Source organism: Pseudorca crassidens, chromosome 16 (genome assembly GCF_039906515.1).
Source record: "Pseudorca crassidens isolate mPseCra1 chromosome 16, mPseCra1.hap1, whole genome shotgun sequence".
In the NCBI taxonomy this organism is placed as follows: Eukaryota; Metazoa; Chordata; class Mammalia; order Artiodactyla; family Delphinidae; genus Pseudorca; species Pseudorca crassidens.
Window position 1 is genome coordinate 36,757,171 of NC_090311.1, and position 22,425 is coordinate 36,779,595.

The following is a 22,425-nucleotide window of genomic DNA, read 5'->3' on the forward strand; positions in this document are numbered from 1 at the left end:
TTTGCATGGATTGCCTGTCCAGGTCCTTTTTCTATTGGATTGTCCTATTAATCATATTGATTAATAGGGGTGTCTTTTATATTCTTGATAGGAACCGTTTTAGGTTATATATGTTGTAGATATATTCTTCCACTTTCTGTCTTGTCTTTTTACTCTTTTAATCATATCTTTTGATAAACACAAGTTATTAATTTTAATGCAATCAAATGTATCAGGGTTCTTCCCATCATGATTAAGGGCTTTTTGAGCTCTGTTTTAGAATTCTTTCCCTACCTCCAGCTCATGAAGATATTATATTCTTAAAGCTTAATCATTTTGTTTCTCATATTTTGTTATATAATACACCCGAAATTGATTTTTGTAAATGGTGTGAGATTGGGAGCTGTGGGGTTTTTCATTAATTTTGTTGGACACTCAGATGTGGAACGTTTCTGTCGTGTTTCTTTCATCATGTATTTCTTTCTGTTTCCTCTGTTTGGGGGATACCTATTATTTGAATGTTTGATCTTCTGAACCAATGCAGTTTCTTATTCTTTCGCTCTAATATTCTATATTTTTGTGTTTTTTGTCTGCTTTCTGGGGTATTTCTTAAACATTATCTTCCAATCCTTCCATTAAATTTTAAATTTCCACTATCATGTTTTTAATTCCAAGAGTTCTTTTTTGGTTCCTGAATGTTTCTTTCTTATAGCCTCCATTTCTTGTTTGACTTGTGCATTATCTTTTCTCTATCTTTTTGAAGATATCAACTAAAGTTTAAAAAAAAAATTTTTCTTTCCTGACCTTGTCCTTCTCTTTCATGCCCTGAATTGTCTTTGTCCTTGTTTCCTCTGAGTTCATTTCCCCCACGCCCTTCCCCTCCTGATTCCCTCTATCTGAGCTTTTATATTAGAGTCTTTTAATTATCTGGCGATCTGTGGTTGTCTATTCATTTAAGAGCGAGATGCTAAAAAGCTGATTGGATGGAAGAATTGGTGAATTGGCAAGCTGCATTATGAAGGAGGAGATCTGGATCCAGCAGTTTTGTTAGATTAGTTCCTGCATCTCCCAAGGGTTAGCACCTTTGCCCTCAGTTTGGTCGGTTTCTCCAAAGATACATCTCGGTCTTTTGCCCTGAGGTCACAAGCTTGGCTGGTAGTGTTCTGGGAGTCCAGTGAGACCTGGGTTTGGGGACAGGGTATCTCACCTTTCAGTATGGTTTTCATTTAATCCCCTTGTTTTCATATGGCGCCTCGCCTTCCCCCTGCACCCCAACTGTATCTGCTGTTCCCAATAACATAGCGTGTAGCATTTCCACAGAGTACACACCATTCTCCCCCCAGTGGAGATGGAGAGGCTAATTGTCTCAGGATGTGGGGGGTGAATTATTTAAAAAATTTTATTGAAGTATGGTTGATTTACAACGTCGTCTTAATTTCTGCCGTACTGCAAAGTGATTCAGTTACCTATATGTGTGTGTCTACATATATATTCTTTTTCACATTCTTTTCCATTATGGTTTATCACAGGATAGTGAATGTAGTTCCCTGTGCTATACAGTAGGGCCTTGTTGTTTATCCATCCTATATATAAAATAGTTGGCATCTGCTCATCCCAAACTCCCAGTCCACCCCCCACCTCCCCCTTGGAAGCCACAAGTCTGTCTTCTATGTCTGTGAGTCTGTTTCTGTTTCGTAGATAAGTTCATTTGTGTCATATTTTAGATTCCACATGTAAGTGATATCATATGGTGTTTGTCTTTCTCCTTCTGACCTACTTCACTTAGTATGATCATCTCTAGGTCCATCCATGTTGCTGCAAGTGGCATTATCTGATTCTGGGGCAGGTGCCGGGGGGAGGAGAACTTTTAAAGACTTTCCATCCATACTATTTTTAACCACATTCGCTGCCTCTAGAAGTCCTCTGTTCCTCCATCCCTGAGTCTTTCTGCGATTCTACAGTCAGCTTACTCCTTATTGTATTCCTTCCCTGTCAGCTTAGGTTTCAGCGTTCTCCGTTTGGCTAAGTCCTATACCATCTGTTCATTTATTTCCCAGCTTCCAATATTTGGTTCACATTTCTTATCTGCTATCATCATCTTTCCTGCTCTCTTTATCTTTGTGGCTTATTTCTTTTTTATTCCTTTACCATCAGTGGCATTTTAGGAGACAGCAGAGATAAACGTGTGTGTTCAATCTATAATAAATCGCAGTCTGAATGTACCACAATTTATCCAGCTGATTCCCTGCAAATAGAAACTTATTTCAGTTATAAATAATGCTAATGCACCCTTATCCAAACATATCTGAGCATATATGACAGATTCCTAAATAAATGTAGAAGTATTGGGTCAGAAGTTAAGTTCATTTAAACTTTTGATAGATGTTGCAAAATATCACTCCAGAAAATTGAACCAATTAATACTCTTATCAACAGTGTGAGCTAGAACATATGTCTTTGTTAATGAACTAGCTCTATATCCTCTTTGATCCTTGGCTGATTGATTTCTTTGTTGGATTTAAAACATTTGCTTTATTTAATAATCCTGGCAGACTTTCATATTAGATAGCTGAAAAACTTGAACCTAAGTATCGCTGTATCACAGTTCTTCAAGAAAAGAGAAAATAGTGTGTGGGCAATTGAATCAGTCTACCAACAGGAATGGAGCCAGTACGGTTACTTGGATTTTCTTTATTTCTACTGTGTTCCTGTGGCTCACAATACTTCAATTTCCTAGGCTTCCAGAACTTTTAGCATTAGAGGAACTGGAGATTGATTTGGTACTAGTCTGCTTTGACAAAATTACTTTAGTGAGAACCCTTCGTTTAACTGCTACATGTTACACACTCACTGTCCCAGTCCTACTGCTTCTGATTACTGCTGGCTCATCTGATTATTTGAGTATCTGTGCAAAAAGGGATAAAAATGTGTTTGTTTAGGCCTATAAAACACTGGTAGGATAACTTTAAGGGATGGGGAGCCAAACTGAGGAACTGAAAAGAGCTACGGATGGAGGATTTGACAGCTTTGAGTTCGCATCCTGGTTTAGCCACTTATTACTACATGATCTTGGACAATAACATAAGCTCTGAGCCATATGTATAAGACCAGAATAACAATGCTTCAAAAAATTAGTCAGGAGCTCGGGTGCAAGTGACAGAAATCAAATTCAACTTGGCAAAAAGCTAATTCATTTATTCACTGAACAGAGAGTTCCGAGGGTAGGATTTAGTTAAAGCTGATTCAGATGTTGATACAATTTCAGAACTATGTATTTCTCTCACTCCTTCTCTTTCCTGGGTTGACTTCGTTTTAGGTGGGGTCTCTCCCAGTGGAGACAGAAATGGCTACCAGCAGCTCTATGTATCCATTCTTCGGCTTGGAGTCCCATGCAAAGAAGGCGCTCCTTCCCAGTAGTTCCAGCAAATGCTGCAAGGCTGACTCTTACTGGTCTAGTTTGGTTCATAAGTCTCTGAATGAATCACTGTGCCTCTAACTAGCCAGGCCTTTCCAGAAGCACGTAGGTTTCCAAAGCACATGATCTGAGGATGGGTAAGGTGTCCAGCCTAAAGTTTCCTTTCGCCCAACTTGTTGTAAAAAAATTTTTTTAACTCCTCTAGGGCTTGCTGGCTCAGTAGGAGAGGAGATTAGGAAACTAGGGTACAATCTTACTTGGTATGTACACTCTTTATCTAGGGGATGATTTCATCTTTATTCTATTCTATTCTACATTTTATTCTATTCTATTCTATTACTTTATTTTTTCATTCATACTTTCTAGGCCCAGCCCCTGTGAGGCATGTAGTACTTCTCCTCTGGCTGGTTCCAACCCCCTCAGCTCTTGGTCCTCTGGTGGTTATGGACCCTTGCTGTTCCTTAGAGGACCATTTCCCCTGCCGGGAGGCCCTCTTGGGTGGGACTATAATGGCTCCAGGCAGCTCTTTCCATGGCAAAGTCTGCGACTGGCCTGTGGGAAACTTTCCTGCATCCCTGGAGACTCCATGGGGAAGGGGGCATGCAGTTACTATTCCCAGGAGGGTGCAATTCTCCTTTGTGCCAGGGTCAATGCCATTTGCCAGCCTTTCTTCTGATCCCCTGGGCCTGGAGTCCCCTCCACTGAGTTTTCAAACAGAGTCCCACCTAGGCCCTGATTTCCTCCTTTTTCTAAGCTTGAGGTGGGGTGGGGGCATCCCCCATCTCTAAAGAAATTGTCTTAAAATAATCGTCTTTTTAACTCCGTTCTCCCAGCCCTTTTCTATTTTCAAAGCTAGGCGAGGAGCCCAAGAGCTGTGAAATGAGATTTTTTGGTGTAAATTCTGAAGATGGTCATCTGGCCCATCACAATAGAATTTCGTATTCATTTTATCTCATTATTTCAGTTGAAAGTTGAACTGAACATTCTTGAGTTACAGTAAAAAAATATATATATTTGATCTTTGTCTATGGCTACTGGCAAGGCACCCTGAAAACCCTTGGGATTTCCTCAGTGACTGGAGTGTCTTTTGTTATTCATAAGCAGCACTTTTGGAGCACACCTGAGTTTATGCTAATGAAGTAATGGGGGCGGGGCTTGATAGCCTCAGGGCGGGGCTGGTCTCCAGCAGGACTAAGTGATTAGAGGGGTGGAGCTTTCAGCCCTACTCCCTGATCTCCTGGGAGAGGAAAGAAGTGGGGCTGGAGATTTAGCTTTATAAAGGGGCTGCCACAACTAAGACCCGGTGCAACCAGATAAATAAATATTAATAAAAATAAAAACATAAAAGACAAACATTTAAAAAAAAAACGGTCTTGAACAAGAGCTTCAGAAATCTTCTAGGTTGGTAAACTTGACATCCACTTGCTGGGAGGGTGGCACACACTAACTCCACCAGCAGAAGCTCCCAACTCAGGACCCTTCTGGACCTCGCCCCACGTACCTTTCTATCTGGCTGTTCCTTTGTATCTTTTATAATAAACCAGTAAATGTAACTAAAGTGTTTTTGTTTTCTGGAGTTCTGTGAGCCATTCCAGCAAATTTTATAGCCTGAGGAGGGGCTGGTGGAAAGCCCAGTTTCTAGTTGGTCGGCCAGAGGTGCAGGTGCCCTAGGACCTGAGACTGGCGGGGGCAGTCTTGTGGGCTGAGCCTTGTAACTTGTGGGATTTGATGCCAACTCCAGGATGATAGTGTCAGAAATGAACTGAATCGTTGGACATGCAGGTGGTAGAGGATTGTTGGAATATTTGAGAATCAGAGAATACTGTTTTACGTATAAGTCAACCCAATCTCTTCCAGGCTTCAGGTGTTGCCAGCAAGTTCTGAGATTTGTTGCTAATCTAGGTTCACCAGATGTACTCATCAGGATTTTGTAATCTTCAAGCCCATCACCCTTTGATCGACTTCTCTGCCAATTGAAGAAACACCCTACTTTTTAATTCCTTTTCATATGAAGACACTTCGTATCTTGAGACATATTAGTCGTCTATTTCTGACTCTTCTGAGAGTGTTATATATGTATTTTTTATTTGCAAGTGAACAGAATTATATGTAACATTATGGATACTGATGTTTGGTACAAGGGGAATTATATTTTCCAGTTTATTCCACTTTCTCTTTGATGATGACCAGCAGTTATATTGACTTTTATGATCATAGAAGGACATGGGACTGATATCTTTAGGGATGAGTCAACAATAAGTTTTACACCTTTTTTTCATCATATCTGAAATAACAGACCTTATTATATAGTCACAGGTATAAATACATGTAGTAGAATATTGTTTCAAAAATATAGTGTGAAATATATATCTAAATGATATTACCCTTTTAAAAGTATCCTTAGGAATTTTTAAGGTCAAGCTATCATTGTTCATGATATTTTAGAGCCTGATTTTTCAAAACTAGTTTAAACTTTTAGCTTATTCTTTGGAATATCCTCAATAATGGCTGATCTCCAGGAAGGTGAATATAATTTTTGGAAACATCAAAGGTCACTGGGAACCAAGTCTGGTGTGCATTATTGATTATCAATTTAAGCAGTACTTTTGGGGTCAAAATACTATGTCTGCAAAATGGTGAGCATGGATTCCTTATTTAAATAACCTGGCTTTGAAAACAATACCGGGGTAATTTCAAAGGCTTTTTCGCTATATAATGCCATTAAAATATACCCACATTTTCTAGAGATTATTATTTAAAAGTAAAAAGTTCAATCACCCTTTCTTCTCAAAAGACACCTTTCAAGAGGCCATACAATATCTTGTGCTAACAGGGATGTAAGCCACTCCCTAGTCACTTTCCTGACATGTAAGTTCCCATTTTGACTCTTGTCGCATCAGAACTTCTACTTGTCCTAACATTGTGCGGAATAAGCGCAACCAGCTCTTGATATCTCTGCGTATAGTTTGTATCTTAGTTCACCGTGAGCTTTCTGCATCCTGGTCATCATTCCTCCCAACTTCTTTTACAGAGGGAGGTGGTCCTTTGAAAATCCCCCAAACTGCTGAGGGAAAAAGCGTCTTTAGATGTCTAAAGCATCCTTTGGTGGGGAACTGTCCCTGTTGTTGGTTTGTTGCTACTGCTGCTATCCCAGGGGCAGGCATTGCAATGACCCAACTAATGAAAGCCAGCTTATTTTCAAAGCCTTACTGAACCCGTCCCATAGCCTGCCAATTTAGGGGTGAAGGTTTGGTTCCCAAGCCCTTGTAAGCACTTTTATAGACATAGCATTAATTCAGAAAGGAAAGTGCAATTCTGCTGTGCAAAATTGTGGTACCATGGTGCCGAGCTGCACCGATGCTGAAGGGCAGATACCCAGATCCCTTTCTGAATGACTATAATTAATGTGTGTAACTCCCTGAGCACAAGCCCTGGCCCACAGGTAAATGCTGAAAAAGTGGCTGCTGTTGTGATGATGACATTCACCTATGGAATTAAAATGTTGAGTAGATCTTTTTGCCACACCATCCTGGGCATTTCCTTTAAACACCCAATTGGTCAGTCAGATGTTATTTCCCGTTAGAGGAGCCTTGTTGCCTTTCCCCAGGATGGCTGTGCTCACTCAGAGGAATCTGACCCTTTGTACAGATCCCACAGCGCCCAGGCCTCCTTCCCAGCCAGCTGTGAAAAGGTTCCTGGTGGCCATCCACCAGTGTCTGAAGCACTTCCCGTTGGCAGTGAAAGGGTATACGTTTCATCCCATAGATCCAAATTTCATCTTTGAGTGTCTTTTGACCTGCAGGGGTCGATTCAGTAACAGGAAGCCACACACACCTCTTCTGGAACATTGTGTATACACTGTTTTCGGATCTAAGACCTTTGACCTGCTGACTACAAAAGCAGCTTTTCCTCAGGGAATCACATTATCCACGTTAGAAAGCAAGGAAGAAAAAAGAGAAACAAGGCATTGAGGAGGCCTCAGTTTTAATAACATTCATTTCCTTTTCTCTTTTTGTTGCTAGACTTATTTCTATTACATGTCACCGTTGCATAATCGACATGTGTGTTTGACTCTCTTGTTTGTTTTTTCTTCCCCAGAAAGACTTAGTGATGCTTTTATGAATCCTAAATCTCCTTCCTTGACTGAGGTGAAGGGGAAGGCAAAAGTTTTTTTTAAAAAATAAGTAAACCATATGAGGCTTTTACATACAACCGCAGACCCTTCTGAGTTCCAGGCAGTGAGATCGCTGCCCACCCACCCTGCATCTTCCCTGGAGTACAGAATGGGGAACCGAGGAGCTTACTGATTAAAAACTCTTTTGGCTGATTGCCATGAATGCTAGAGATTTCTGTCTCTGCTTTAGTTTATTTCACATATTGGGAAAATGCTCTTTGTTGCTTTTTTTTTTTTCTTTTTACTGAGAGGGCAATGTTTTTACCAAGTAGAGATGGCTTGCTAAGGGAGTATACATTCCCAAACGTGCTTTTCTTCTTTTATCCATTCAAAGGATGAATTAGGCCTAGAACAGTCACTGATATGCAGGCCTGTATTACAGTTGTATAGTCTGATGCCTCTTTCAAAGCTGTTTCCACTGAGATTAATTTCTTTCATTTCCCCGGCACACACCTGCTGATCTAGTCAGACCACTCTCCTTTCTGCATGGAAACACACCATGCTTATGGCTGTTTTTGTGCCCTGACTCATGTTTTTCCTCTCACCTGCATTGTTCTTCATTTTTCCCTCTGTGTTTCTGCACCTGCCTTCTCAATCTCTGCGCCTTTACATATACTGTTCCTTCTGCCTGAAACACTGTTCCCACCATCCTGAGTTGCTCTCCCCCAAACCTGTCTCTGGTATCTTTGGTTGCAGGTAACATCAACTCATTAAACTGTTGCAAGGTAGAGGGGAACTTTTATGGAATGTTACATGGACAGGAAGAACACGGGCCATAAAGTAGTTCAGGGAAACTTGGGGCAGGAAGAGCTGTTAGGTTTTCTGAGCAGCTGCAATCAGGGCCTGGGGAGCCACTGGAGCTAAAGCAATTAACTCCTCTATCTCACCCTCTCTGTGTGCCACATGGTTGCTTGCTCTGAGTCTATACCAGCGTTTTTCAGCCTTGTCATGATTGACTCTTTGGGCCAGGTAATACTCTTTTTTTTTTTGCAGAGCTGTCCTGTGCACTGTAGGGTGAAGCAGCATCCTTGACCTTTGTCCACCAGATGCTTAAAAAAGCACTCTGGCTGTGACAGCAAAATATGTGTCTAGACATTGCCGAATGTCCCCTGGGGGACCACATTGTCCCTGGTTGAGAACCACTGGTCTGCACAGAACTGCTACCTTCCGCTGCTGGTCCTCAGATCCTGTGGGTATGAACGTGGCAGAGCATGGCTCCCCAGCTTGCCTCCTAGCACCTCCCAGCTCCAGCCTGACTCAGTCACTTCATTTTCCCATTCCCAGTTGCGAAGACGTAGAATCTCAGAGTTTGGTTCAGCCTGTGGTTGGCTCCTTGGGATCAGGTGTGGACTTCTGTTCGGTGAGCTGGGCCAGGGAGGTGCAGATCTTACAGAACTGACATGGCTGCAGGCCCCCTCCCCCAGGGTCTGCTCTTGGATCATTCTGAATGATGGAGCCGAATTCCCTTGAAGCTGAGCTGGACAAAATTTCTAAAAATATTTTATTAAAGCATTGCCTTTTACAAAATTTTATTTCATATTGGAGTATAGTTGATTTACAATGTCCTGTTAGTTTCAGGCGTACAGCACAGTGATTCAGTTATACATATACATATATCTATCTTTTTTCAGATTCTTTTCCCATTTAATATTGGGTATACTTCCCTGTGCTATAAAGTAGGTCCTTGCTGATTATCTATTTTATATATAGTAGTATGTATCTGTTAATCCCAAACTCCTAATTTATCCCTCCCTCCCACCTTCCCCCTTTGGTAACCCTAAGTTTGTTTTCTAAGTCTGTGGGTCTGTTTCTGTTTTATAAGTAAGTTTATTTATATCACTTTTTTAGATTCCACATATGTGATATCATATATTTGTCTTTCTCTGTCTGACTTAGTTCACTTAGTATGAAAATCTCTAGGTCCATCCATGTTGCTGCAAATGGCATTATTTCATTCTTTTTTATGGCTGAGTGATATTTCTTAAACATGGAACATTGAACATGACTGAACAGAAATGAAACGTATGTAATTTGTAGAGAGGGTATAGTGCAGTGGTTAAGACCACAGTCTTAGGAGCCAGATTGTCTGGGTTCACTTTCAGCTGTGCCACATGCTGGCTGTGGCTTGGACAGACTGCTTGATCTCTCTCTGCCCCAGTTTCTTCATCTAGAGAATGGCAGTAATAATAAGAACAACAGCAATAATAATTAATACTAGTATATCACTTACCACATGTGCCAGGCACTGTTCTAAGTATGTTAGTTAACTAAATTCTCACAGCTGTGAGTTGAAACCTTTTCAGAAATCCTTAGGACAAAGTGTTTTGTTGTGGTATATAGAATATATATATGTAACCCCCCAACAGGGCTGGGGAGAGCACCCTGTGATCAACCAACCACAAATGATTTTGCACTAAAACATAAGAATATCCCACTCGGAAAGATATATTAAAACTATGAGTGTTTGGGTCTAGCCACAAAATGAGTACATTGCCAACCTATGGAAAAATTTTGGAAAAAAATTTCAGAACTTTTTGGAATTGTACACTTGTATATTCATCCCCATTTTATAGAAGAGGAAACAGGTTCAGAGAGAGTTAGTAACCTGACCAAGGTTACAGAGCTAAAAGTGCAGAAGCTGAGATGTGGACTCAGGCAGTCTGATGACAAAGGACTTTCTCTCGAGCCTGGTGTTATAATACTTCATATATCAGAGGGTTGTTGTGTTAAATGAGTTAATATGTGTAAAGAAACACTGAGAGCAGGTGTGGCACATAGTGAATGTTATTGAAGCATTAATTATTATTGTAATTTTTCTTCATTCTAAGGGGTCACTGAGATTTATTATCATAGTGGTCGTCAGTGCAGTGATGCATTCAGGGTCCATTAAAAGCAGTGCTTCCCAACCTCTCTCATGGAGCCAGACCTCAAAAATCATGATCTTTCTCAGCCAAATTGGGGTAAACCATGAGACTGTTCCTGGCCTGGGCTCTGGCCAACTCAAGGTTCTGCCCAGCTGAGGGATCCTGTTATGGGCTGAATGCTTGTGTCCCTCATCAAATTCATATATGGAAGCCCTGACCACCAGTGTGGCTGTTACCCATTTGAAGATGGGGCTTCTAAGGAAGTGATTAAGGTTAAATGAAGTCATAAATGTGGGGCCCTTTCTGATAGGATTAGTGTCCTTATGAGAAGAGATACCAAAGAGCTCCCCCCACCTCTCTCTATTTCTGGTCAACTCCCCCCCCCCCCCCAATACACACACGTGGCAAGGAAAGGCCGTGTGAGGACACAGCAAGAAGGTAGCCATTTACAAGCCAGGAAGAAAGCTCTCACCAGAAACCAAATTTGTCAGAACCTTGATCATGGGCTTCTAGCCACCAGAACTATGAGAAATAAATGTCTGTTGTTTAAGCCACTCAGTCAGTGGTATTTTGTTATGCAGCCCAAGCTGACTAATACAGACCCATATCACACCTGTAGCACTGTTCAGCAGTTGGGAAGCTCTGAATTAAGACATGTTGATGTATTTCCTTGTATACAAAATGACTCCAAGCCATTGAATTTTCTGGGTCTTTTCTTTTTCTCTTTTCTTTTTTTCTTGGTCGATTCTATTGCCATTAGACTCTTAACAATGATCTCCTCACACTTGGTTACAGATTTGTCTGTGATACCTTTTTGCACTGCACTGTGATTATAGCTTATCATTGGAGGGCTTGAAACCCATTGAAACAACCTTGTTAGCATAGAATACACAGTAAAAATACTCTGGCCTTTGGAATGTAGACTTCAGCCATTCATCAGCCTTTTTTTGCTGTGTTCTTAATTGATTGCATTCTTGAGAAACAAGAAATCAAATAAATTTGTATTATTTGACATTCTCTTTTAAGTGAGGAGTATGGATATAAGACTTGAATGGTTAATTACAGATGAAACTGTACTTTTCAATCTTATAGGCAATTAATTATTTTGCAGAAATCAAAATGTTTATTTTCTATTCTCATTCTAAGATCCTAAAATTATTTCAATATAAATCAAGCATTTATTTATTTTTACCCTGAAAATATTAAGGAACTCATTCTTCTACTAGCCCCCAGCAAAGACAGTTTTGTCATTATCAGCATTCTCTCAAGAAGTTTATCAAAGGAAAGGGAATGATATCTTTGCGTGAGCCTAAAATGCCACGAGAAAGAACATCACATTCTCATTCTGTCTAGTACAGTTGCCCTAAAGTGGACTTTTTCACTTCCTATTAGTTACTCATCAAATATTTCATCACTTTTTAAGAGAAAAACAATTTTGAAAATTATAGTGAAAGAGCATGCTGGAATAAATTTCTTTATTTTACACATACACAACACACACATTCACTTTTTTGGGAAAAAAAAAAACAGAACTAAACTCTGCTAATTGGATTGTTTCCTTAGACAGCCTTAAGAAATGATTGTAAATTTTCTCTTTCCACAGATAGATTCTTGTTTTCAGCCTGTTAGGAAGAAAAGAAGTGAGGGGTGACCTTTGATCCAAGTATAAGAGAGTGGTCCCAAAGTAAAGCCCTCCTAAGTATTCCAAGAGGATAAAATTTTGACAAGTTTAAAAGAAGAGGGCAAACTCAACCATGGTAAAGATATAAAATGTCAAATGTCAACTCTGTCAAATATGCAAAAAAGCATATATGAATCGATGTTGAATGGGAAAGAAAGCAGTAAGAATACACTTAGATACAACTATGTAAAAGTGGTTTTATTACTTTTTATAAGAAGGGTATGAGATTATTCCAAGAAGTTCAGAAAATACAGGAAGAGACCATTTATAATCTTACTTTCCTCACACAACTATTTTCTTTCTGCATTCCCTTCTCATTTTGTCCTTGTGCACATGTATTTTCTGTAGTTGTACTCATAGCTTGTACATTTTGTGTTCTGACTATGAGTTAGCCCAACACAGGCATTTTTTGGGTGCTGCTACAGTCCTCATAACCATCATTCGTAAAGGCTTTATAATGATCCATGGTTGGGACATGTACTACTTAGGAAAAGTCACTAAAAAGGGAAGAGAACATGGACACAGATATTCGATATACAGATATTTGCCTGCAAAGAATTTCAGTGTGCAATTCAAAAGAAAGAACCAACTAAATACTGCAAAGAAGTAAAAATTAGTTTAAATGTTCAAAGTGCATAGTATTTCTTGGATTTATTGTTTTCCCCATCATTTTCTCTCTGCCACTCTCCCTCATTCAATTATTTAGTTCTTTTGTCTTGTCCCAATATCATAAGGGAAACTTGACATAGAAAGATAAAGTCTCTGGGTCTCTCCCTTTTTTCCTTTGGATACTCTAAGACAAGAAATATGGGTGCTTTCAGGTATGATAAAGATACTTATTTACTAATAATTTGCTAACCATGTCACTGTTTGAACTAGTAACTGGTATATGTTTAACTTAGGTAAGTATTTTTTGAGTGCCTCCTGTATGCTACTATATATCTTGTATAATTGCTTTGCTTTTTTTTTTTTTTTTTGCTTCACGTTTTTTTTTTCATTTTCTTTTTGTGGTACGCAGGCTTCTCAATGTTGTGGCCTCTCCCGTTGCGGAGCACAGGCTCCGGACATGCAGGCTCAGCGGCCATGGCTCACGGGCCCAGCCGCTCCACGGCATGTGGGATCCTCCCGGACCGGGGCACCAACCCGTGTCCCCTGCATCGGCAGGCGGACTCTCAACCACTGCGCCACCAGGGAAGCCCTTGCTTCACTTTTTAATTTGGAAAATTATTGAAAGATACAAAAGAAGATGAAAAATGTATCAGCTGGTATAACAGGGAAGGGAGTTAATGTATGTTATTATGTGAATATTTTCATAGGTGTCAGAGCTTTTACACATATTTGCCCTTTAATCCTCATTAAAGCCCTAACAAAGGGGAACTATTAACTTCAATATACAGAGCAGGAGACAGACTCAGGAAGCTAAGTCGCATGTCAGGTTCATACAGCTATTAGTTGTGAGCACTGGGTTTCAAAGGCAGGCATGTCTGACCCCAGGCCAAGTGCACTGGTTTATGTGCTTCAAAATGTAATGCAGCATTCATATTTGTAGCAATCTTAAAGGCCTCAAAGAGCAGTAGTATAACTGAGGGCAGGGGAGACCTCTGGAACTCTTTCAGAGAGGAGTATCCTGTCAGAGGAATGTGGGTTTCTTTTTTCTTCTTAAAACTTGTTTTTTCTGAGCCATGTTATGTTACTGTTTACAGCTGCATCGTGGCCTAAGGGCCTCTTGGAAGCCTCCTCAGAGAAATGTGCTTTCAGAACAGCTTTCACACCCAGCCTCAGAACACATGTGAATGCCTCCATGTGAAGTCTTTGGAGAGGAAATGGTGATAGCTTTTCTTCTGCTGTTTAGAAGGTTCTGCTTTATAACTTTTATTTTACAAATTAAAGTTATATAATCGCTTTATAGCTGTTATTCTCCACACTATCTTGATATAAAGTATTATGATAATCATAGGATATTGAAATTTAAAATTCCTATCCCTTTCCTAAGACTCATGGAAGCAATCTATAACAACAATAGCCACGACAGTAAGAAGAGCTAACATTTATTTGAATGCGTACTTCGGGCAGATCCTACGCTTTGTGATATAATATGGATTACCTCATTTCATTTTCTTAACAACTCCATGAGGTAGGAATTGGGATCAAAAGGATCAATAAAGGGCTTCCATGGTGGCGCAGTGGTTGAGAGTCCACCTGCCGATGCAGGGAACACGGGTTCGTGCCCCGATCCGGGAAGATCCCACATGCTGCGGAGCGGCTGGGCCCGTGAGCCATGGCCGCTGAGCCTGCGCGTCCGGAGCCTGTGCTCCGCAACGGGAGAGGCCACAACACTGAGAGGCCTGCGTACCGAAAAAAAAAAAAAAAAAAAAATTGGATCAATAAAAACCACCTGTCTTCTCACAAGTTCAATACCAATTTAGAGGTAGAAACAGGAATCAAAGACTAAAATGCTGCCTTATGTGCTGATAATGCTGATAAGAGGGGAATGAGGCTTAGGAGTACCAGCCAGGAAGGGCTGTAGCACTCTGGGTACATAAAAGATGGACTTACCCAGTCACCGTCCTTGGAAGCCCTCAAACAACCACAGGCCTGCTTTGAAGGGCACGTACCCCTGTTTCATGTACAGGGTGGAAGAGCTGAGTAGGATGAGCCCTCTCTACTCACAGGCAGATCCCAAGCTGAAAAAAAAAAAGAAAAACCAAAAGCTGAGCATGTGCATCTGTTTCTCCCAAACCTATGAATCAGATAACCAACCTCTCCTCCTGCAGAGAAGAGTAGGTGAGTAGGGAAACACCAGGGGTGCTAATAGCTCCACTGGGGTTTCTGCCCCGTGGAATCAATGGAAAGGAGGTCTTTGTCCCTAGTTGTAGGTACTGTGCATGGCTCTACCCTACAGATGAGGAAACTGAGTCCCTGAGACACTATATAAGAGTCATAATTAGTAAGTGCAGGAAAGTCTAAACAGAGCCACTAAGTGGTGGAGTCAGGATTAGCGAGGCCAGCTGGGACAGGCTCTGCCTTCGTTCAGGTACAAGGTCATGGGAAACTAAAAAGGGAGGGCAGGTGTGAGAGGGACACCAGAGGAAGTGGTATGAGTTGGACTCACTTATTCTGAGGGTTGGGGAGGAGAGTCAAAAGACTCAGAGTGTTCTAGCATACCTAGTTGGAAAATGGTGAAAGCATGAAAGTAAAATGTGTTTCCAGGATAGACCAGCCAGTGCTTTGTAGGCATGTGACTTTGAGGTAACTTACAGGCTGTTGGAAATCGGAGTTTTCAACTCCGGAGGAAGATCGGTAGCAGAGATGCAGATTTTGGAGCTGTCCTTTTAAAGGTGATCGCTGGCTGAAACTAAGGGAGCATTTTAGTATGAGCAGCAAAAGAGGAGGTTGGTTCCACAAATTGAGTTTTGTGTTTGAAATACACCAGAAGATTTGAGTCGGTAACCTTGAGTGGCTTGATCTAATTTAAAGGCAAGGCCCAGCACTGATTGGCTCAGGAGTTGATCTCGTTTTTTTTTTTTTTGCGGTACGCGGGCCTCTCACTGTTGTGGCCTCTCCCGTTGCGGAGCACAGGCTCCGGACACGCAGGCTCAGCAGCCATGGCTCACGGGCCCAGCCGCTCCGCGGCATGTGGGATCTTCCTGGACCGGGGCACAAACCCGTGTTCCCTGCATCGGCAGACGGACTCTCAACCACTGCGCCACCAGGGAAGCCCCTTGATCTCGTTTTTAACCATAGCCCTAGTGCACTACAGGGCAAGCTTACAGGTTACCCTGGTGTGCAGGACAGTTTCCATTTGCACCTCCAAGTTCACTGTTCATCCCATTTCCACCCACTTCTCTGCCCTGGAAGGCTGACACTTATAGGCTACATCAACTTGGTTCCTGTTTGGTTCAGCCACTGATGGGACTTAGAAGGCAGGAAGAGTGTGAGGCTGGTGCATTTTTTTCCTTGGTTCTTTTACTGTCAGATCCTTATGGACTGGCTGCTTTCCTTTACCCAGTGACTCTGCAGAAGGTTCCAGTAACTGCTCTCTCCCTTTGCCTGTCAGGTCTAGAAGTGCTAGTGTTACTGGCCCCAGAGGACTCTACTGACCTTTGTTAGATTTTATGAACACTTGTTCACACCTTTATAAATAATATCTTTGTTGAAGTCTACCCAGTTTCCCAGTTCCTTCTGGGACCTTGAACAAATAATATGCCTCATAAACCAGAAGGAATTGATGTTCTTCAAGGCACTAGGCTTACCCTTAATAAACAGAGAGGGGCTTCTAATCTGGGGGTGTCAGACCTGGGAGGAGATGACAGAATTAGTACAAGGTGGGCAAATCCACACGTACATGACGGCATCCTGTCAGTGGACAGAAAAATATCTTACACAGTTACCACAATTTTTCAGCTCGTTGTAAATGTCTGAGTGATTCATCAAATAAAACAAAATGTATTTGAAAATGCCATGAAATTCATTTTAACTGTTGCCTTTACATATTTTATTGATCAACAGATAACTTATTCTAAAAACATGACTATTGCCTTGCTTGGCTAAGCAAATACTTTACGATGTATGGAGGGACCTCACATGAAAAAGGGTTGGAAACTACTTCCAAGGCCTTTGTTCATCAGACTTTTCTGTGGGTCCAAATCTAGAAGGAAGTGGGATGAACTGGTTCATTCCTAACTATTTCAATAAAGACAGAGACAAAGACAACCACCTACCTGTTAAAGGAACTTTTGTAAAAAGCGCCCGTAACTTTCATTTCTGGGGAGAAATTAAGGTCCTGGGTCTTTTTTTTTTTTTTTTTTTTGCCGTACGCCGGCCTCTCACTGTTGTGGCGTCTCCCGTTGCGGAGCACAGGCTCCAGACGCGCAGGCTCAGAGGCCATGGCTCACGGGCCCAGCCGCTCCGCGGCATGTGGGATCCTCCCGGACCGGGGCACGAACCCGCGCCCCCTGCATCGGCAGGCGGACCCTCAACCACTGCGCCACCAGGGAAGCCCTGGTCCTGGGTCTTGCACTGAGGAGCACCCCACATTCTCAGCTTGGCAACACCTTGTCCTTTGTGTGACCTGCCGTGGCTCCAGCAGCGAGCAGAGTCTACAGAGTGCAAAAATAAACATCTCTAAGGGCCTGTGGAATTTGATGGCCTGTGCAGTATGGGGCAGACATGGGCCGAGGGCCAGGCCCTGTAGGTGAGCCTCTCAGCAGCCCACGTTCATTTTTAGCCACTCGGTCAAAGCAAGAAGAGACAGCCAGCCTGGCAGTGAAGTTCTGTTTCCACGTTTGGCCCTGTCTGGTGTCAGGACCTGGCCCTGCCCCCGTGTTCTCAGGGTATCTCATTGAGATATATTCACTTAGGCCTCTGTTACCCAGATAATGGGAAGGCTAGTTAATCTGGTTTGACAGTGGCTAAAAAGAACAAAGAAAGAATGGATAATTTCTTGCCCCCATTCCTCAAGCTCCCTGGGCACCCTTCCCACGTGACTTGAGAAAACATCCATAACTCAAGTTTGGGGGTGTTCGTTTACTAAATATTTACTGAGTGCCATTTTTTTCCAGGAACCATCCTAGGCACTGAAGCATTAAGGGTCCCTGCTCACAGGGAGCTCACACTCTGAGTGCAGACCTGAGTTTTTCTGCTTGCACTCTCTTTTATATTTATTTATTTATTTATTTATTTATTTATTATCTTTCGCCGCCCCACGCGGCTTGTGGGCTCTTAGTTCCCGGAGTAGGGATTGAGCCCAGGCCCCCAGCAGTGGAAGCACAGAGTCCTAACCTTTGGACTGCCAGGGAATCCCTGCCTGCACTCTCTTTGAAACACAAGTTCTCTAGAACACCCCGTGACTTGAGGGGTTAACTTCCAGCCAACTGAAATATTTCACTCGGTTCCCCTTCCGTGTCAACAACATGGCGGGAGCAGTGATGACAGAGTAAGGAAAATGTTGTAGAGACAGGCAGCACTGTTCTTCCATAAAAGGTTCTCTGTCAACTAACAAAACGAATCTGTGAAATGCATCTCAAGCTCCAAGTTTCTCCTCTGTAGCCAAGAAGCCTCTGATATAACGTCATCTGATTTAATGATTCCATATGCTGTTTAGTGTAAAATTAGAATTAAAGAGTTCTGCAAGGTCACTGAGTTAGACACAAAAATTTCTTCCCTGAACCCCACAAATATTGAGCACCAGTTTTATACCAGACATTGTGCTAAGTGCTGGAATATTCAACTACATGTTGTATTTTTTATCAAAGAGAGCTAGCTACAGCTCAGGCCTATCACTGCTTTTACTTGTATTTCCAGATAGGAGAGAAAAGAACTGTATTTTTGCAGAAAATGGTTACTGGGGGCAAGCTCCTTGTTTTGAATTGCACTGTCAACAAACTATTGGACTCAGGAGTAAGCATTTTTCTGTTGTTGCCTAGAATCAGCGACTCTGGATTAGGAACTGACAGGGTGAGAAAGAAACTTGCTTTCTACTCTCTGCCTCTTGTGAATCAAAAATTGTACCTTTTTCTCCTTTTCTGTAAACCAAATGCCATATAAATCACCCTGCTGCTTATTCTACGTCTTATGTAAAGTATTCCTGTCCTCAAAGTCTCATAGACCATGTAGAAACGTCGGCAGCTTTATTAGCAAAGGTTAGTGTTTCAGTTTAGTGCCAAAAGGTCCTGACAGACATCCAAAAATTTCTGGTTGAAGTCGGTAATTATTTACTCCCCCGTTACCAGAATCTGTCTGAGGACTAAGCAGAGAGAAGCAGAAAGGAAAAGAAAAGCAAAAAAAAAAAAAAAGCAAAGTATTTCTGCACTTAAGAACAATATATTAAAAAAAATTTTTTTTTTTTATTTTGGCTGTGTTGGGTCTTTGTTGCTGCACGTGGGCTTTCGCTAGTTGCAGAGAGCGGTGCACAGGCTTCTCGTTGCGGTGGCTTCTCTTGTCGTGGAGCACCGGCTTTAGACGCGCAGGCCCAGTAGTTGTGGTGCACGAACTTAGTTGCTCCGCAGCATGTGGGATCTTCCCGGACCAGGGATCGAACCCGTGCCTCTGCACTGGCAGGTGAATTCTTAACCACTGCGCCACCAGGGAAGTCCCAAGAACAATATATTTTTTTTCACAACGTATGTGTAATATCATTGGGCAACAAAAATAAATAAGTCCATATGCATTAGAAGGCATCCCTAAGACCCAGAGACTTCAAGTGGAAAAAAAGTTGGGTCCCTGAGCCAGAGACAATCTAAGCCCAAGCAGAGAGAGAAGGGGTTTCTTTAACTTCTCCCCGACTTTCAGTTGTTTTGGGGGCTTGAGTTTGCCCCTGGATAGAAGTCTGTAAGGCTCAGCTGGGATACTTTTCTCCACTGTTATAAAGGCCGTGCAGAAGTGTTGGAATTCCCTCATGGCAGACCTGGAAGATGGCCCTTCACTGCACATCCCCTAGGCCAGGGTGTTCAGTGGGCCCTTGAGTCCCGGGCGGGTAGAAGCAGACATTTAATCATTGGTAAGAGGGTGTAATAAAATATCCAGGGGCTGGGAGGCAAGATATCTTTCTCTTTCCCAAGAGGTTTGTATTTCACCGTAGCATTTAGCAAATATATGCCAGGCACTGTTCTGGGTGCTGGAGACACAAGATCAAACATAATCATGGCTTCCACCAGGAGGGAGCTTGGAGGCCAGTGGAGAGCAACGGGATGCAGAGATTAAGACCACAAGCTTTGAACTCAGGCCGAGGCTAAATCTTGGATAGTTAGAGCATTCTTTATCTGTAAAACGGAAATTATAATACCTCCTCCACAGGGCTGGGATAAAGATAAAATGAGGAGAGGAGGCGGAAGAAGATGGTGCTCACCAGCTTTTTACTTGTGCCTACTCAGCTATCCCAGGACCAGCTTGAGGCTGAAGAAAAGGCAAGATCCCAGAGATCACGACAGACCTCACTGGTCTCCTCCCAAAGAGAACCTTCCCCATGCGGGTACCGGAAAGGCTGGATACCTCGGTTATTAGAGGACTTTGGAGGTGGAGGTGCTTTTCCAGCGATCCATGTGGCCCAGTATCCCCTGAATATGGGACAAGAGAAAAAAAATGTCAAATACACTGGCCACTCAGGTGCATGCTGAAGGAAAAATTAAGTATGATGCAACTGCTCGACAGGGACAGTCAAAAGACAAGGTCATTTATAGCAAGTACACTGACATGGTTCCCAAAGAAGTCATGAATGCAGATGACCCAGACCTGCAAAGACCTGATGAAGAAGCCATTAAAGAGAAAAAAGACAAGGGTAACCTTAGAAAAATCCTTTATCACAGAAGGTTGCTGCAGCCATGCCAGTCCGAGCAGCAGCTGATAAACTGGCCGCTCCTCGGTATATCCAATACACACCATCTCAACAAGGAGTGGCTTTCAACTCTGGAGCTAAACAGAGAGTTATTCAAATGGTGGAAATGCAGAAAGATCCGATGGAGCCGCCAAGGTTCAAGATTAATAAGAAGATTCCCCGGGGACCACCTTCTCCTCCTGCACCTGTCATGCACTCTCCTAGCCGAAAGATGACCGTGAAGGAACAACAAGAGTGGAAGATTCCTCCCTGTGTTTCAAACTGGAAAAATGCAAAGGGTTATACAGTTCCATTAGATAAACGTCTGGCGGCTGATGGAAGAGGACTGCAGACAGTTCACATCAATAAAAATTTTGCAAAACTGGCTGAAGCCCTCTATATTGCTGATTGGAAGGCTCGTGAAGCTGTGGAAATGCGAGCTCAAGTAGAGAGAAAGATGGCTCAAAAAAGAAAAGGAGAAACATGAAGAGAAACTTAGAGAAATGGCCCAGAAAGCCAGGGGGAGAGAAGAGCTGGGATCAAAACCCATGTGGAAAAAGAGAATGGGGAGGCATGTGAGAGGGATGAAATCCGGCGTGACAGGCGAAAAGAGAGACAGCACGACCGGAATCTCTCCAGGGCAGCTCCAGATAATAGGTTGAAACTGCAGATGAAAATCGAGATATCAGTGAAGTCATTGTTCTTGGTGTGCCCAATCCTCGGACTTCCAATGAAGTTCAGGATGACCAAAGGCTCTTCAACCAATCCAAGGGTACGGAGAGTGGTTTTGCAGATGGGGAAGATGAAATTTACAATGTTTATGATCAAGCCTGGAGAGGTGGTAAAGATATGGCCCAGAATATTTACAGGCCCAGTCAAAATCTGGACAAGGACATGGTTAGTGATGACCTAGAAGCCAGAATAAAGACTCACAGATTTGTTCCCAATAAGGAGTTTTCTGGTTCAGACCATAGACAGAGGCCGAGAAGGACCAGTCCAGTTTGAGGAGGATCCTTTTGGTTTGGACACATTTTTGGAAGAAGCCAAACAGCACGGTGGCTCTAAGAGACCCTCAGATAGCAGCCGCCCCAAGGAACATGAGCATAGAGGCGAGAAGAGGAGAAAGGAGTAGATACTTTCTTCAGAGTGAATGAACTATCATTCATAACCCTAATGATGCAAGTCATATGGGGGAACACTTTGTAAATGACCAGGATAAAAACGAAATCTGGGTGTCAGAGCCCAGCGCTACTTTTTATGACAGGAGAAAGGGGGGATGGAAAAATTCTACTTTGAATTATTTCGTTTTTTTAAAGAGTGGGTTGTGTTTGTGCTTCTCCCACTTTTTGGCATTTATAGAACATACTGCCCCACACATGAAATTAAGGCCACTTCCTTTTGAGTGACATTAACACTTTGGGGTTAATATTGTGTCTAAGAGTGACTGCTTATGAATAAAGTTACCCCAACCACAGTGAGTAGAAAGAAGGATGTCCACATATTGGAACCGTCCTGCCAAATGATGTTTGCCCCTATCGTGCTCTGTTTTAATTTGGAGTGGGGAAAGTAAGCTCTTGCTTGGTGCAACTATTTGTTTCCAATAAAAACATTTAGACAAAAAAAAAAAAAAGATAAAATGAGATAACATATGTATAATAGTGAATCCAGAGCCTGGTGGATTAAGTGCCCCCAAATAGTAACTGTCGTTACTATTATTGCTGTGTGGCTTCACTGGCCCAGGAGTCAGAGACTTGAGCTCTAAGTACTGGCTGGTTCCTCTGTGACAAGACTGCTTTGCTCCTGAGTGAGCGTCCTTTAGAGGGAAGCCGGTTGTGCTGAATATTCTTCATTTTCTAGCTGGAATGGTTGATTTTCTTGCCTGATGTCTGAAGATTAGACCTTTCTGACGAAGATGAAGTTCTTTTCCCGTTTCTTTCAATTGAATTACCATGTTAAAACTAGTGACTGTTATTAATGCTTTTAATTTATTTTTTATGACTT

General features: G+C 42.2%; 1 pseudogene; it reads left to right on the top strand.

Annotated features, from left to right (window-relative positions):
* Positions 1–19,938: 19,938 nt before the first annotated feature.
* Positions 19,939–21,693, top strand: LOC137208443 (SNW domain-containing protein 1 pseudogene; annotated as a pseudogene).
* The last annotated feature ends 732 nt before the right edge of the window (positions 21,694–22,425 follow it).